The sequence below is a fragment of the Halyomorpha halys genome, unplaced genomic scaffold, assembly GCF_000696795.3.
Source record: "Halyomorpha halys isolate HHAL.00 unplaced genomic scaffold, Hhal_1.1 Scaffold173.1, whole genome shotgun sequence".
NCBI lineage: Eukaryota > Metazoa > Arthropoda > Insecta > Hemiptera > Pentatomidae > Halyomorpha > Halyomorpha halys.
In genome coordinates this window covers 940,761-956,208 of record NW_027108878.1, presented here as the reverse complement: position 1 = coordinate 956,208, position 15,448 = coordinate 940,761, and the positions used below count along the sequence as shown (strand labels likewise).

The following is a 15,448-nucleotide window of genomic DNA, read 5'->3' as shown; positions in this document are numbered from 1 at the left end:
ATACCAAAGGTAGTAAAAGGTAAGACACAACACGAATTACTTCTCTTTCTTACACAGTAATTCACTACTAATTCACATTTTATTTCTGTTTTAGAGGGTTCGGGAAAAAAAAAAAAAAAATTCTCACCAAATGATGCGCGCACGTCGGTGTGTTTGAGAACAGCATAGCTTAAAAATGAAAACATGTTAATCCTTCACCAAAGGAAGTTTTCAACTTAAACTCGGTGTATAACTGTACGATGAAATGATCTTCAACATAAGCTGTGTTGTTATTATGTTTCTACGGCGTTATGACAATAGTCATGACCAGGGATAGGATTTTTATGTGCTAAAAAATCCGAAATATGTACATAAATATGTGCTAATAAATTTTCAAATATTTTTTAAAAAATACGTATATAATATGTATTTATAAATTTTGTATTATTAACCATATAAATTACTAATTAATTAGTAATTTTATAACTTAAAAAAAGGTACATAAATATGTATTTATTACATATTACATATGTATACTAAATATGTACAAAAAAATGTACTTAGAGATGATTAATAATTACTCAGAATGAATTATGAACAAATTATAAATGGAAATAAAGAATAATACTTGTCGTGTGATGCCTTGCTAGATTTTTAATTATGCGATACCTTACCAGATTTTGTATTTAGGTAATTTTACAACAACACTAGAAATACGGACATTTTTTTTTTACTTAATCTATAAACGGAAATATATTAAAGAAAGGTACTTCTTGAATAATAAAAAAAATTGTATTTTTGAAACCAGAATGGATTAATTTCAGCGCATAGACAAGTGGTAATTGAAAGATATATGATGTCTGCACCTTACATCTTTAAACTATATTATTTAGAATAATTATGATATATCATTTTTTAATTAAATCAGATCTCTATTCTGTACCCATTATTCTATGGCAATTATCTTGCGGCCAGCTATATTATTATTTTTGCAATTTATTTATTTATATAAATTTTATTATGAACTTGAAATAAAAATTATCTTTTTAAATGAGAGCTCAACAACATATTAATGATACGTTGTGGAAATAATATAATAGCGAACCAATGAGCTAAAATGGAATACTGTAAGACAGATATCTGTTCATTATAATGTATAAATAATGGTTTGTACATACCACTATTATCTGTTCAGTTTCACTTCACTTATCGAACCGTTTTAATGTATCGGTTTTACGATTGTTATCACAAACAATGTGTTATCTGCAACAGTTATAAACAAACAGTGCCAGAGACAGAACAGTAAGGCTGAGTCAGCGAGTGGCCGCTAGATATATGGGTCAGAACATGCTGTGTTATTTGCATCTTAGCCTTGGATCTAGGATAGGCGGGGAATCCTTCCTTGTGGTGGTTTCCCAACCGGGCTGGGGTCTTTATCAAGAAGGCTAGGGGTAGAAGAATGTCGTACTGGATCAGCCTTTATTGAAAGTGGTATGATGAGAACATTTTACACAATAGACATGGAAGGTCTAAAATGTCTTGTCAGTATCAAGGATATACAGGTTCAACCAAAGAAGGAGACGTGAGTTCATTTGTTGATAAGACAGGTCCTAGATGTTCGGAGGGTTTTTAAATATCTCTAGAATCGTAATAGCTCTAGTGGGGAACGCATTATCTAATCTATGTCAGCATAAAAGATCACGCACAAACGTTTATCAATAAAATTTCTAAAGGATAATATTTGTCAACATAATCATAGTCAAAACGAAAACATTTTCTAGCCCATAACATCGAATAATGGAATAAATTATGAGGGACGAATATTCCGATATATTTTCCGTCCAAGAAGGACTCTAAAATAAAAAAAAAACTATTTTTTTTCAAGCCTAGTTAACATTAAGAGTAACTAGTTTACCCTTGCGAGAACTCTCACATTAGATATTTTTCCTATCTCTCTTAAATCCATTCAAAAGATAAGTGATATCTTGCATTCAGAGCCTGCTTGAAGCACTCTAATTTGTTCAAAGTAAACAGTGTCGGCTTACCTTGACCCTCAAATGCCACAAGAAAATCGAAGGAATTACAATCTTGCTCATTCGTATAAATGATAAAATATTATAAAGAGAATATAGAAAATCTGTTAACAGACGCAATTGTTAAAGCTGCATACTTTATATTGACCATCTTTAATTAAGAGCAAACATAATAAGTAATTACATTGCCCCCCTGGAATATATTACTTCAGTTTTATAATTATGATTCAGCTATCCGTAATGTTATATTAACCCTGCATTGTACCCGCTGAGAACTTATAGCTAGACTATATATGAAGGGGTGTTCTAGGCGGGCCACAAATTTTCGGTATGAACTCACGGGCCTGAATTATTTGAGACTTGAAAATTGCAGGTCTGCTGTGCCATTCGCTAAATAAAAAAGTTACATTTTAAGAAGAGGAGAGACTAAATACATTATTTCCATGTTTTTAACTCAATAATTTTAGAAAATTACAATGTGATTTGCGCAATAAAATTTATGAGTTAATTAAGTCTTGAGCTAAAACTATTGTTATATGAATATGTAACAGACGGACAGACTAAACACATTTAATACAATAATTTTGAAGAAATTGAACTCGACTTGATTAAAAAAATCTGAATAGTTAATGCCATCAAAATAAAAATCGGCTGAGCTGTTCGCTCAATTTTTGCGTATGTTTTCCATGGCAACCATGGCGCAGTGGAATTTAAACTTAGAATGAAATTTGACCTAGGCCTGATTTGTGAGTTAATTACAAAACTGTTCACTTTTGGGAATTTGAACACAGGGTCTTGTTTACGTTCCGGGGGAACGTACCCAGGATTGATTTCAGTATTGAAATCTTTAAAAACCAATTTTTATAGTCTTGATCCATCGACTTGTTACCTCCTACTGCCTGCAATTTGAATCCTCTCTTTTTTTACTTTAATTTACTTAAAGAATATTCTACTATGTCGTCGACAGAATCACAAGTTTGGAACGTTGGTCTGACAAACTTGGCTCTGAAGCAACCATCCTCTGTTAGCAGTTGAGTGAGATATTAATCCAGCTCGCCGTGATTCCGGGATATACATCGTGAATCTTAGGGTGGGTCCATCTTCCAGAAGATGAGGCATTCCTAGATTCTCTCCCATCTTTCAGGAATCTAAATTCTCTCTTCTTTTGCTAGTATAGCTCTATTGCTCTATGAATTGCTAGTAAGCATTCAGCTCTTCTCGTTTCCTTCGTAACATCCATTTGCGTTAATTTGGCAAAAATCTATCAGAGGCATATCTGCGATGACGCACCGCAGCAGCGAATGGTAAAGTGCGAAAGGCCGAGCAACACCGATATATTTTGATTTTCTTATTCATGATTAAAATAAATATTACTTTTGGAATAAAATATCAAATATTATTTCGCACTTCCTTTATGTTATATGATATACTATTTTCACATTTTTTTGAGAATTTAACGGTTCAGGGTTATGCCCTATGTTGAGGAAAATGTTCCCATCCATTCATGTTTTTTTTTAGCATATCCAAAGGCAAGCATTCTACCTCAACTAATTGTCATTTAACACTGATTCATTAGAAATCAATTACACTCCGAATATTTTCTTCATTTTAGAATGTCATAATGCATTCTAAAACATGACAAAATTATTATCAAAATTAAATGAAAATATGGTTGAAAGCTAACCTGACCTTTTTAACTTCAAAATATTTTATGAAAATAGAACGTATTAATAAAAAGGTAAATTAGTAAAGTGGAAATATTTATTTTAAAAATTTTAGAAGTGTACCAATTTTTTAATATATAAATATATTAGTTATCGGTTTCTAGTACGATTTGTTGAATCCAACTGCATTATCAATGTGCTAGTTATCATTTTTATGATGATAAGTAAATCTGATTCCTAGGCTAAGAGGTTATAAATTAAAGATCCCTTATGCACTGGTTTTGATTTTTAATTACTAATATATTCAAATATCTGCTATAAATAAAAATTACACACACATGTATGTATATATAGTGGCTCTTGAGGATTAGTAAATAAAACAACTTTATTTAGGTGACGTTTCGCAACATTATTCTTTGCATTGTCATTCTGGCACAAAGCTGGATTTTGTTGGATCACAAAATGGAACACACTATAATAGACAATTGGCATGACCATGCAAACAATAAAGTTAAGAAACGTCGCCTAAATAAAGCTGTATTATTAATTGATCCTCAAGACCCACAAAAAAATATATACATACAATAGTCAAGATAACAGTTATGAATACTTACATATATAGAATCTTCCGGATTGTGGATATATATGTCCAGAATCCGGAAGAGTTCCCCCCAAGGTACAACACTACAATTTTGCATACATTAGAGGACATATGTAGATTTGATTGATGATTCTTAACCCCGCCTTCTTTGAGATTAGAAACGAGACCTAGATTCTCCTAATGACCCTTTCATGGCCACCCACAAAGGATGAGCAGGGTCTGTTTCCTTGGATATTCTCTGTCCTGGCACATTCCAAGAACACTTTGTAGTATACTGTCTACATCCGTTTGACCAATTTAGCCTTAGTTTTAGAAAATCGGCAAGGAATCTTTTTTTTTAAGCAGTTGTCTAGGGAAGTTTCTCACCTTTTTCAGTTACCGTATCCATTTCAAATAAATAGTTATACGGTCAATATAATTCTATTAATGTCGTTACAAAAACATTTAGTTAGCTCTTCTCACATTTATAATGATTATTTTTGATCCGTTACTGGCCAGAAATAGTTTAAAACAAAACAATTCATTTTATTTTGGTCTGCATTCTAATATTTCAGCCATCAGATATACCACATGTACACCATTGGTACGAAACATATTTGAAAGAACTTTACACAGCTAAGTAAATTGCTGAATACGATATTTTTTGGGAAAAAAGTTCGATGGTTAATTAGACAGAATTATACTCATAAGCATACTCAGCAAGGGATTCTATTGTAACTAGTTTTTGATTTAAATATATAGATATTAGATTTATAAGAAAAGTGGGCCGTTTCCCATAAGGAGTCGATAGAAATATGGAATACAGGCACACAATTTTTTAATAAATTCTATTTCTTAAACCTTACCCACCTTAGAATCGCGGTTCGCTAGAAATGACTATATCAATCAGTTTGATTCTGAAGGATAAGATAAAAATATTACTGATTCTATGAAATGATCATATATTCACAAAATATATAAACCCAAGTAAGCTTCAATTAATGAAGACTAATGATTTTATTCCCATTTGACTGCAGGTGTTTTTAGATTGGTCATAATAATCTCAACAAACTATTGAAATGAGACTATAACAGTCTGGTACATTTGTAATAATAATAAAGATACGACTTGTTGAACTTTTAAATTATATTTTTGGAAATGAGGAATTTTTATAGGTTCTATTAGATTTTTTTTGTTCCCGTATGAAGCATGCCTTCACCTTAATGCCAGGCACTCTTCACTTTTGGTTCTTTTGTTTAAGTTACAGGTGGTGTAGGGGGTGGCCGAAATGAAACATTTATGATTAGATAGGTTAATAAATTTTGAAATTGTAGATCTAATGAGGTGGTTGATGATGATGTGGATGTTAACTATTGTTAGGTGGACTAGCTTCCCTTCTTCCCTCAGCATTGATATACCTCTCCCTCCTCTGCTTCTGGGAACAACTCTAGGAGTTCTACTCACTCATGGTAGATTTTGCTGATGAGAGAAGAAAATGTGCATTGCTTCTGGGAGAGGACAAGATGGATCTCTCTCATCCGAGTTACTTCTCCTCACCACAAAGAGCGCTGGAGGAGGTGAAATTTGACTGTTGGCCACATGGGCGCTAGTATAGCATACATTATAGCAGCTCCTCAAATTCCACCTTTTGGTTGCTGAAGGTTACCCGGAACAGTTTCTTCAATTTATGACGTCAAATCATAATGATAATATATAATTAAATGTTTAATTTTTACTAAATTCAACAATGGATATGAAACTTTAAATTGTGTTTATTTAATCTATATTGCTTTATATAGAAAAGCATTACCATGTCTGTTTATTAAAACATTTTGATTGAAAAACCTATTCCTGGAACATACGACATTACTTAATACGTCTACTTTTCCAATTTATTTCCTAAATTTTGTTTTTCCTTGAACTTTGTGATGATCTAAAGTGGCAAGAAAAATATTTTAAAATAATTTTCGACTTTTGGTTAGTTTATATTTCACTAGAACAATTGAAGCGTAGGATAATTTGTTGAAGATTCTTCATTTAGATGTTTCTCCGATGTTTCACTTACGAATCAATAATATTTTTCCTTTTTTAGTTTCTGTAAGTGTCAAAATGCGCAAAATGTTATGATTAAATATTTTTCTAAATATTATGAGTGTGTCTTGAATGTCTGGAGTACTTTAACTTTTATTTTTTAAATTTATGATTTTTACGAATCTTACATCAAAAATTGCCTGACTGAATACAATCCGTTTCGCTCAGTTTGATCTCACGGGTTAGATCAAAAGGAGCGTTCCCAGATGACAAATTTACCCTTCATTTGAATTATCGGACAGGCCTTCACTAAGGTCTAGATAAGCGAAATTAATGAAGAGCTAGGAGATAGTGTTTCATCGTAATGCATGCGAAGGTTTTTCCTCGGAATCCATTCAGTATAGATGCAGAATAGTTGCGCAGAGTTGCCTATGTTTAAAAATTGCAATAGGTGAGTGACCTTAATGCTAAGAATTATATGGCTGTCAGTAAATATTATATTAAGTATTGATGAAACTAGCTTTTTCATTAATAATCTCAATGTTTTACTCTGTTATTATTGTTGCTTAGTTATTTATTTATTAAGATACATCATTCTATAATACGATGAGAAAAATAAGATGAAATGAGAGATTTGTTTAGTGAATAAATTTTTCCTCATATTAATTTATTGGAAATTCTTTTCTCAAAGTTTTTAACAAACCATGTCAATTTTTTCAGGGGGAAATTTCGGTCTCTTCCTTCTGTTACCAAGCTTCTTACCAATCTAATGCAATCTTATACTACAATTTAATGTTAATATTGGTCAGAAAATGATTATAAATAATCATTGAAAAAAATTTCAATTAGGTAAAACGCATTTTACTGTTAATGGGGATATACCTGTCCGATGGCGTTTTCATTTGTACGTTGATTGGTTTCTGAGCTCAATTATTTTTCATTAATGATCGCACTTGGTCCGGGTTCTTTAGTATCAACAGCACGTTTTCTAATCACTTCCGATCCCAGTCAAAAGTCAAGGATCATCTCTTTTTTTAATAAAAGAAAGATTTATTTTATTTATTTTTTTTTTCGGTCAAGACTCCCAAAAAAGTCAACGCTCCGAGCCGGATTCGAACCGGCACCGCCAGCAATCTCAAATTGGTAAAACTGGGCTTAAACAACTGAGCTACGGGCGGTCCTAAAAGAAAGATGAATATTTAATAAATTTTATAAAAGTACATAGAATAATACAATTTGAAAGGAATTGTAGGAATATAAAATTTGGTGAAGTTGAATGTTCATACACAACTATTGTGGTGCAGTCTAATGGATCCCAAATACTTTTTATTTATTTATTCATTTCAAAATTAACTCATGTCTTTAACCTTGTAATAAATCGACTTTAATTGTTTTTACGCTTAAATGTTTTTGTAAATTAATAATTAATATTAATGAAAATATTTTATGGACACGAGAGATAAACTTATATGGAAGAAATGTTCTAATAAATGATTATAAAATCAAATTGGAATTGAAAAATCTGACATAAAAATAAAAATATTGTTTAAATGTTCGAGGTATATGTTTGGTCGAGGTGCTTTTCGTAAATGAAAATATACCAACCTCCCTCCCAAAAATTAAAAAAAACCAAAAAAAAAAACCTAATCACTGATTCGATATTAATAATAGACGGAGGACCATAAAATAAAAAAAAAAACAACCAAACTGATACTGAAAATAAAATAATTAACTCTCTAATATTATGCAAAGGATAGAAAACAAAACACTGGACATTTGATACTATAATAAAAGAAAGTCACTCACAGAAGATGAATGAATAAAAGCTCCACGATAATCACATATCGAATAAAGAGTAGACAAATCTTCTATTATGGCCGCCGTCGTCCAAACCGTGAAGTGCTTGTCACAATTTGGTGAGTGATGGCCGCACACAATATTCAACCCAAAGACTCGGATGCTAAACAGTGGCAGTGAGCCAGTGGGTGGCTGAATCCCTGCCTGGTGAATGAAAGCACTATAAACCAACACAAATCTGGTACCTCATAAAATTAGCAGTAGACTCCTAAAACAATGGCGGAGGGCCGGTGAAGAAGCGAGTCTTCACTTGATTGGTGAAGGTTTACAAATAACCACATGTGCAATACCTCAAAAAAATGGAACAGACTGCCTAGGAGTCCCCATCAACTTGTCTCAATGTTCAATATTTCCTCATTCTGAACGAGGTCTTCATAAACCACTGACCCTTTTGTATATAGAAACCCTGTCTCAATGAACATCACAGTGTTTAACCAACTAACTGTTTTAATTACATAAAAACAAAAGACAAAAAAACATATAATTGAAAAGTCAACTAGAAAGGTTATTGAAAAATAAAAAAAAGATTAAAAATAAATCTCTCTTTGGGCTTTAACAGTATGAAAATATTGAATCTGTTAAATACCTTCTCCTTCTGAAGCTGGGGACGAGATAGGACAATAATGTTACAGAATCCTAGTTAGTACGATCAAAACTGAACTATAGCGTATTATATATTCCTCAACATGTAAAATTATCATTAAAATATTTGATTATGTTGAGTATGTGACATTAAGGTAATCGACTAGGACAGTTAGAAGAAACCCACGATGTGGTTTATTCAGTGGACGTCTTATACTTAATTATACACCGAAAATTTTGTGTGAAAGCGGCTAAAATTTGAAAATGGCGTGAATCACAGAAATTCCACTAAAACTGATTATTTTAAACAGTGAAAAAATATATGTACACTGCTCACAGCCTAAAACGGGTAAGTATTACACCTAAAAATACTGATGCCTTATTAAAAAATTAATGTTAATGATGATAAGTAATTTAAAAATTAACTAATAACTCTTTATTATAAAAGTTTTTAGTAATCACCGTGTAAATTTTTATTTTACATTCACCATCTTATATTTTATATTTATTTTAATTTGTTATATTAAAAAAAAATGTTTAATTAATTTTAAGTTTTATGTTCGGTAACAGTTGTATAATTTGTGAAATGGGGGTTGGTTCGCCGTTGTACAAACTAAAAATTATTTATAATTAATAAAGTATACTAAAATTAGGAATTTATTATTTCTTGTTCAGAAATGATATCTCAGCTTTCATCCATTGGTAATTGAATACAGAAAAAGAACTTATGAAAAAACGAATACATCATATTTACTATATTTACTTCTTAATTATCTCTGATTCTAATTACGTAAACTTAGGCATTATTATGGTGCTTACCGAATCAAGGAATTTATAGTAATAATAAATTAGAAAGTTTACAGCTGTTTTACTATAGGGAAGTTAAGAAAAAAAAGTGTACTAGCCACAATTTCTGCAAATTTTAATTCAATTTAATTACCCGCCATGATTCATCTAAATCTCTAATAGGGTGGGGTTATAGAAATAACTTGTTTACATAGAAAACTGATAAACTACTACCGCTTTCAAAAAACATGTGTGTTTCGGCCCCGCTAGTGACAGTGCGGAAGCATTTTTTTTTTATGCACGTATAAAGTGTATCCTTGTCAACGCTTTCTAAATTTGCGATCACAACATCCTACGTTGTAAGCCTAGTTCAATAAGAGGTAGTTTTGTTTCTGAATTTTAGTGGAAATGAAAGAAGTCAGGGTTTTACAAATGATGAACTGGTTTATTCATGGTTACTGGTTTAGGACTTGTTATGGGATTGGAATATATTGGAAGCAATTGATGGATTTCAGTTAAAATTAAAAATGGTTTGCATCCATTTGTAAAAATAAACATACGTTCAAAAATAATACACAATTGATATTTTAATACTTTGTTTGTTTATATTTCTGTTTTAAACAATGGTAAAATATACTTAACTTTTTTGTAATCTATGTCAAAACATCTTAGATAAAAATTATTAAAATTTTGTGGATTGATACTTGAAGAGCTTCTCTAAAAACTTTCTTTTATATTTTAATAGTTTTTATTGAAGAATAATTACTCAAACTGCTACAATTAAGGGCAATAAAAAAAGTTAAAAAAATAAAATAAATTGGAACAATCTATAATAAAAACAAAAAATGTACAAAATAATTTACACACGCGAAAAAGAAAATGATATTTGAGGTGATGATTTAGTTTAAACAGAAAATTATGTTTTAACTTTGAAATTTAGAATTTCCCTTGTAAAAAGTTACTTTCTGATCTAATCTGACTGGTGCTAACAATAAATCATTTCTGAATTCGTAATGAAGGATTTTATGTGCCATAATTGAAAATATATCAAAGGTAAATTTTTTTTGGAAGAAGATAATTGACTGTATAAAGTAGATTGCAGGAAGATGTTCCTGGCCCTAGTGGCGGTCAATAAAGGTATCAAAATAGTAAAAGAAAACTATTTATTGTTAACCAACTGTCAGATCGAAACACAGAGAACTGAAAACACTGAACACAGTCGTTCGCTGTGTTTCAATCTAAAGCCTTGCAAAGTGGGCCGAAACTTTAACAATAAATAGTTTTCTTTTACTATTTTGATACCTTTTTTGGCCCCCACTTGGACTATCTTCCTACAACTAAGATTTTTTTCCTAATCACATTAAAAAATGTTTTTATGCTTTTCGGGTTAGCTCTTCAAATACTCTACTATTATTTATATATAATAATTGTATATACTTCATAAAAGAATATTTTTTTTTTTACAGGATTTAACGGTTCTTTCTGCGGAAAATTTAAGGTATGTGTCAATTTTTTTTAAATGCTATTATTCGGAATATATATTTTCAATTTAGTAATTGACTTTCTCCTATACAGAAGACTATTTTGTTTTTAATAATTTTTATTTATTGATTGATATTACAATCTGCCACACAGTTTCGGGAAATATGTAATAGTGCTGAATGATCATATTCATACTAAAATCAAATAAAATAAGAATAAAAATAATTAAATAAATGAAAAAAAAATCTCTCTTAAAATGTATACAAACAGATTAAAAGGTAAACAAAATGAACATCATCAAACTATGTGTATGAAACAATAAATTAATAAAATAGCATAATGATAAGTAATATAATCTCTAGTCACATTTACACTCTTAAATACAATATTTACACAGACAGAAGATTAACGTGGAATCTACATTCTAGACATACGAGACAAGAACTTAGTCGACGATTTGAACAATTATATGGAGTGCTAAGTAGAAAACAAATCACTGTAATACAAAACAATAACAAAACCTCTTTCAACTTATAAACTAGAACTGTGAGGGACAGCTAAAAACTCCAACATCAAACGCGTTCAATCCTTTCAGTCCAAAGTCTTACCAACTATAGTCAGTGCTCTTTACTATGTAACCAACGATACCATGCATCATGTCCTTAATCTCCCATTTGTATCATATCTTATAAAATCCAAATTCAAATACATGAGAAATTTGCTCATCATTCTAATACCTTAGTTCAATCCTTATTAGCATACCCATCCCTACAATCCTTCCCGAAGCCTGAAACGGCATTGGCCCAGAGACCTTTTATAAATAATTATATTGGAGTTCTGGTAATGGCCAGATTTTCCCCTCAAGTCCTTGGGGGTCAACCCAGCCTCATAAATTGGGTACCCGTACTGGAGTAAAAATCTGGCGGTCGAGCGCGATTCTGACCAAATCACCTCCTGGCTCAACCGTTGGTCTAGTAATTGTACTTCCTTACAAAGTACTACATCCTTAACTCTTCATGGGTTGTAGCGGTACAGATTTTAATTTAATTTTTTTAATTAATACAATACTAATATAATAAATTTGTAATAATATGATAAATTAATATGTTATTTGCCTACTATGAGATAACTCGCAGTTTGAATACCTGTTTCGGGTGACCATTATGAATTATCTCATAATTTTTTTTTTGCAATATAGTCCAATAAAATAAAATATACTGAAATAAAGAAAATTTGGGTTTTTTCTTTAAACTTACCCTGCCAAGTACATTTCCAGGCATTGCATAGGAAACTCGTGTGGTGTTGCAATGTTATCAATGGGTACCAATTTACCGAGCATGCGAATTATTCATTTTAGGCAGAGTTGGTAACATATACAGATAACGCATAACATACCATTTTGCTGGATAGTTCAAAACCTTACATTATTAAATTCGATAAAATGAATTCAATTTTCTATGCGGCGCATAGTTTCCAAGGTATGCACAAATAACTCATAAAAGGGACATCCAAGCTTCCAAATTGCGGCGACTGAAATCTACGAAAATTATGGGGACAATCTCTTGAGCATTCTCAAAACTTTTGAAACTGCACGTTTCAAAGGAAAAAATAATCTAATTTGCTAACTGGATTAATATTTGTACCTCTTATATGAAATTTTTATATATTTTAAAATAAGGCAAATTATCAACTAACTGTTAAAACCAGCCGATTACTTGTAGCTGGTAGTTAACGTGTGTAATATATTAATAATTATTTTTAATACGATAGCTTTTAATTAAATTTAAAACAAAAAAAAAGGTTAAATTGTAAGCATTACAACTACCATCCTTTTTTCATATTGAAAATTTTTAAGCAATTATGGATGATTTAATTTTTTTTTAATTTATGCTAAATGCTATTATTTCCGCATTGCCTACAGATACTAATTAAATTAAGTGATTGTCTCTTAATTCAAAAATGTTACTCAAACATTTGTAAGGTAAACCAACCAAAGTGTAAGAGGAGATCTGAAAGTGGAGACGACTGCGGAAGTCTTTTTACCCCCTCACGTGAAATAATCGAACCTAAGTGCCCTACTTTCCTCCGGCCAACCTACCCCTATCAAGGCCCTTCTACTGTTGCCCCCTGGAGGGTTTGAACAGGCACGCAAAGCACAACACCGGAACTGTCAAAGTGGCCAAATTTGATATCTGTAGAGGATCGAAACTATGACTTTGGAAAGCTTGTAAAAATAAATTTTATCAAAATTAATAATTTAAAAAAAGAGGATATCGATTTTAATGTAACTTATGCTTATTCTAAGGGTCAAATATGAACCCTTTTTTCGATGTTACTCACCTCCACTTAAGGTTTTCCCTACAAGTTCTGCTATTAGCTGAATTAATATCAAGTAGGGGTAAAGACTTTATTTGGACAAAACCTTTTCTATTATGTATAATATAATTCTAGAGAGATTAGAATCATCAAATATGTTACTTCTTGTTAATGAGGGCTTATACACTAACAATTAGTACGGGATTTATAAGGAGTAGTATCAATTTACTGTTTAGAAAAACATTTGCTTATAATATTAATTTAAAAACCTGGATTTAGAATGTCTGTTAATCCATTTAGTAACAACCTCCTAGAATTTACTGCTGTTTTGAAAATGATATCCTGTTTTGAATACCTAGCGATTCGAAAGGGTGATTCACAGATGAGAATTTAATTTATTTCCCTGGCATCGACCTGGAATTTCGTAATAATCGGTTTCATAATACCGTAAACTGCCGATAGTATACCACCGGTACCTGTCCAGGTCGAATTACAAATATGCAAGAGTGTTTTTCACGAAAATAGCAGATGCTATATGCGACAGCTATCCTTGTGCTGCTTGGAAGGGCGTTATCTCCTACAGGGGCCAAACAATCCCTGTCTACACACAAACAGCTGATAACCCAGATAGCGGATCAGCATAAACACACTAGCTATGAGCACAAACACTCAACTTCACTGGCCCAGACCGTTTTCTCGTGATCCATCCATTTTATAATACCTTTTTAGATTAGTTTGGCTAATATGTAGTGGGAAAACCTAATAAAGATCATAGTTATTATCATATTAGTCAGAAAAGTGTTATCCTTTCTGATAGTTCTGAAAATGTGGGCTTGGGAACGATAACTGTGAAAGGTTTTAGAGACCAGTACATAAAAACAACCGATTAAGGAACTTGATTTACTTCATAGCAATATTAAATATGGGAGCACTGCCATAGCTCAGTAGTAAGGCACTGTGCTACTAACTCGAAAGACCCGTATTCGAATCTGGTCGAGACAGATAATTGTTTATTATATTACTAATATTGTAGCAATGTGTCAAACCTGTCGGTTCGGAAATTCTACGGGGTCCACCCAGCCTCATAAAGTGGATACCTTAAATGGAGAAAAATCTGGCGGTCGAGCGTGATTCTGACCATATATTTATAATGAAGAGCAGATAGTTGATCCTGGATAATATTTTTAAGGAAAAGATGGTTAGGGGTGCGGTCAGAGAATAACTCAAATTATTATTATTTTTTTGTGATATATACTATTTCTGGATATATTCATATGCTAATTCTCCGTCAAATCAATGAATCCTTGTAATTCATTATTCAATACTTAATAAGTATGAAATAAATAAAATACAATTTTTATCATTGAACTCTTTACCCTGCGTTTCTTCATACACTTCCTGAAAACTGGAAGAAATTCTATGGTTCATTTTAAGTCCTTCAAAGAACAGCTTCCTTCCTATTCCACCTCGAGTTCCCTCTCTTAGCTTTATTTAGCCACAGTTATTCTTTAGCATCAAGTCTGTAGTTTTTAACAAAAAATTTAATCGTGAGTCAGACTACTTGCAAATATTTATAAATTTCATTTTCATTATTATTATGTTAGTGCTCTCTCAATAATATATTTCTAACACTCAAAATCAATCATTAGAGTACAACTTTTTTACTATATTGATTAATTTTCTTTGTTTTATCAACATTTTTTCTACCATTCGGTCTCTTTCTTGCTCAACCACAATCCAACTTTACACATCTATTTACCTTTAGCTCTCGCAGATTATAGCAAAAATGAGCTTATTACATTATGATGAACATGAGATGATGAATTGGAGAAATACCACTCTAACCAAACTGCAGAGCTTCCAGAATCCCCTCGTTCGGTGAATAGTCAGAGGAACCACACTCTGGAGGGACCACACGGGTCAGAAATGGAAAGGACTTCTGGCTCTGCAGTCTGAATTCATCCTTATCCTATGTGGAGCGGCCCTCCCCGTTAACCTTCTCATAAAACTCCCAACAGAGCACCCAAACTCAACGAACAGATAATACAAACCAAGAAACATCTCACTTACCTAGGCATTAAACTAGAATCACATCTATCTTTCACTGCACACATACAGAACAGAATACAAATCGTCAA

At 31.7% G+C, this 15,448-nt stretch overlaps 1 long non-coding RNA gene across 1 annotated transcript in view; it reads left to right on the top strand.

Moving 5' to 3' along the window:
* Nucleotides 1-10,974: 10,974 nt before the first annotated feature.
* Nucleotides 10,975-15,448, top strand: part of LOC136795701 (uncharacterized) — a 247,752-nt gene continuing 243,278 nt past the window's right edge. Inside the window, exon 1 of the long non-coding RNA XR_010843350.1 lies at nt 10,975-11,010. This is a non-coding gene — a long non-coding RNA (uncharacterized lncRNA). The remainder of the gene's footprint in view (nt 11,011-15,448) is intronic.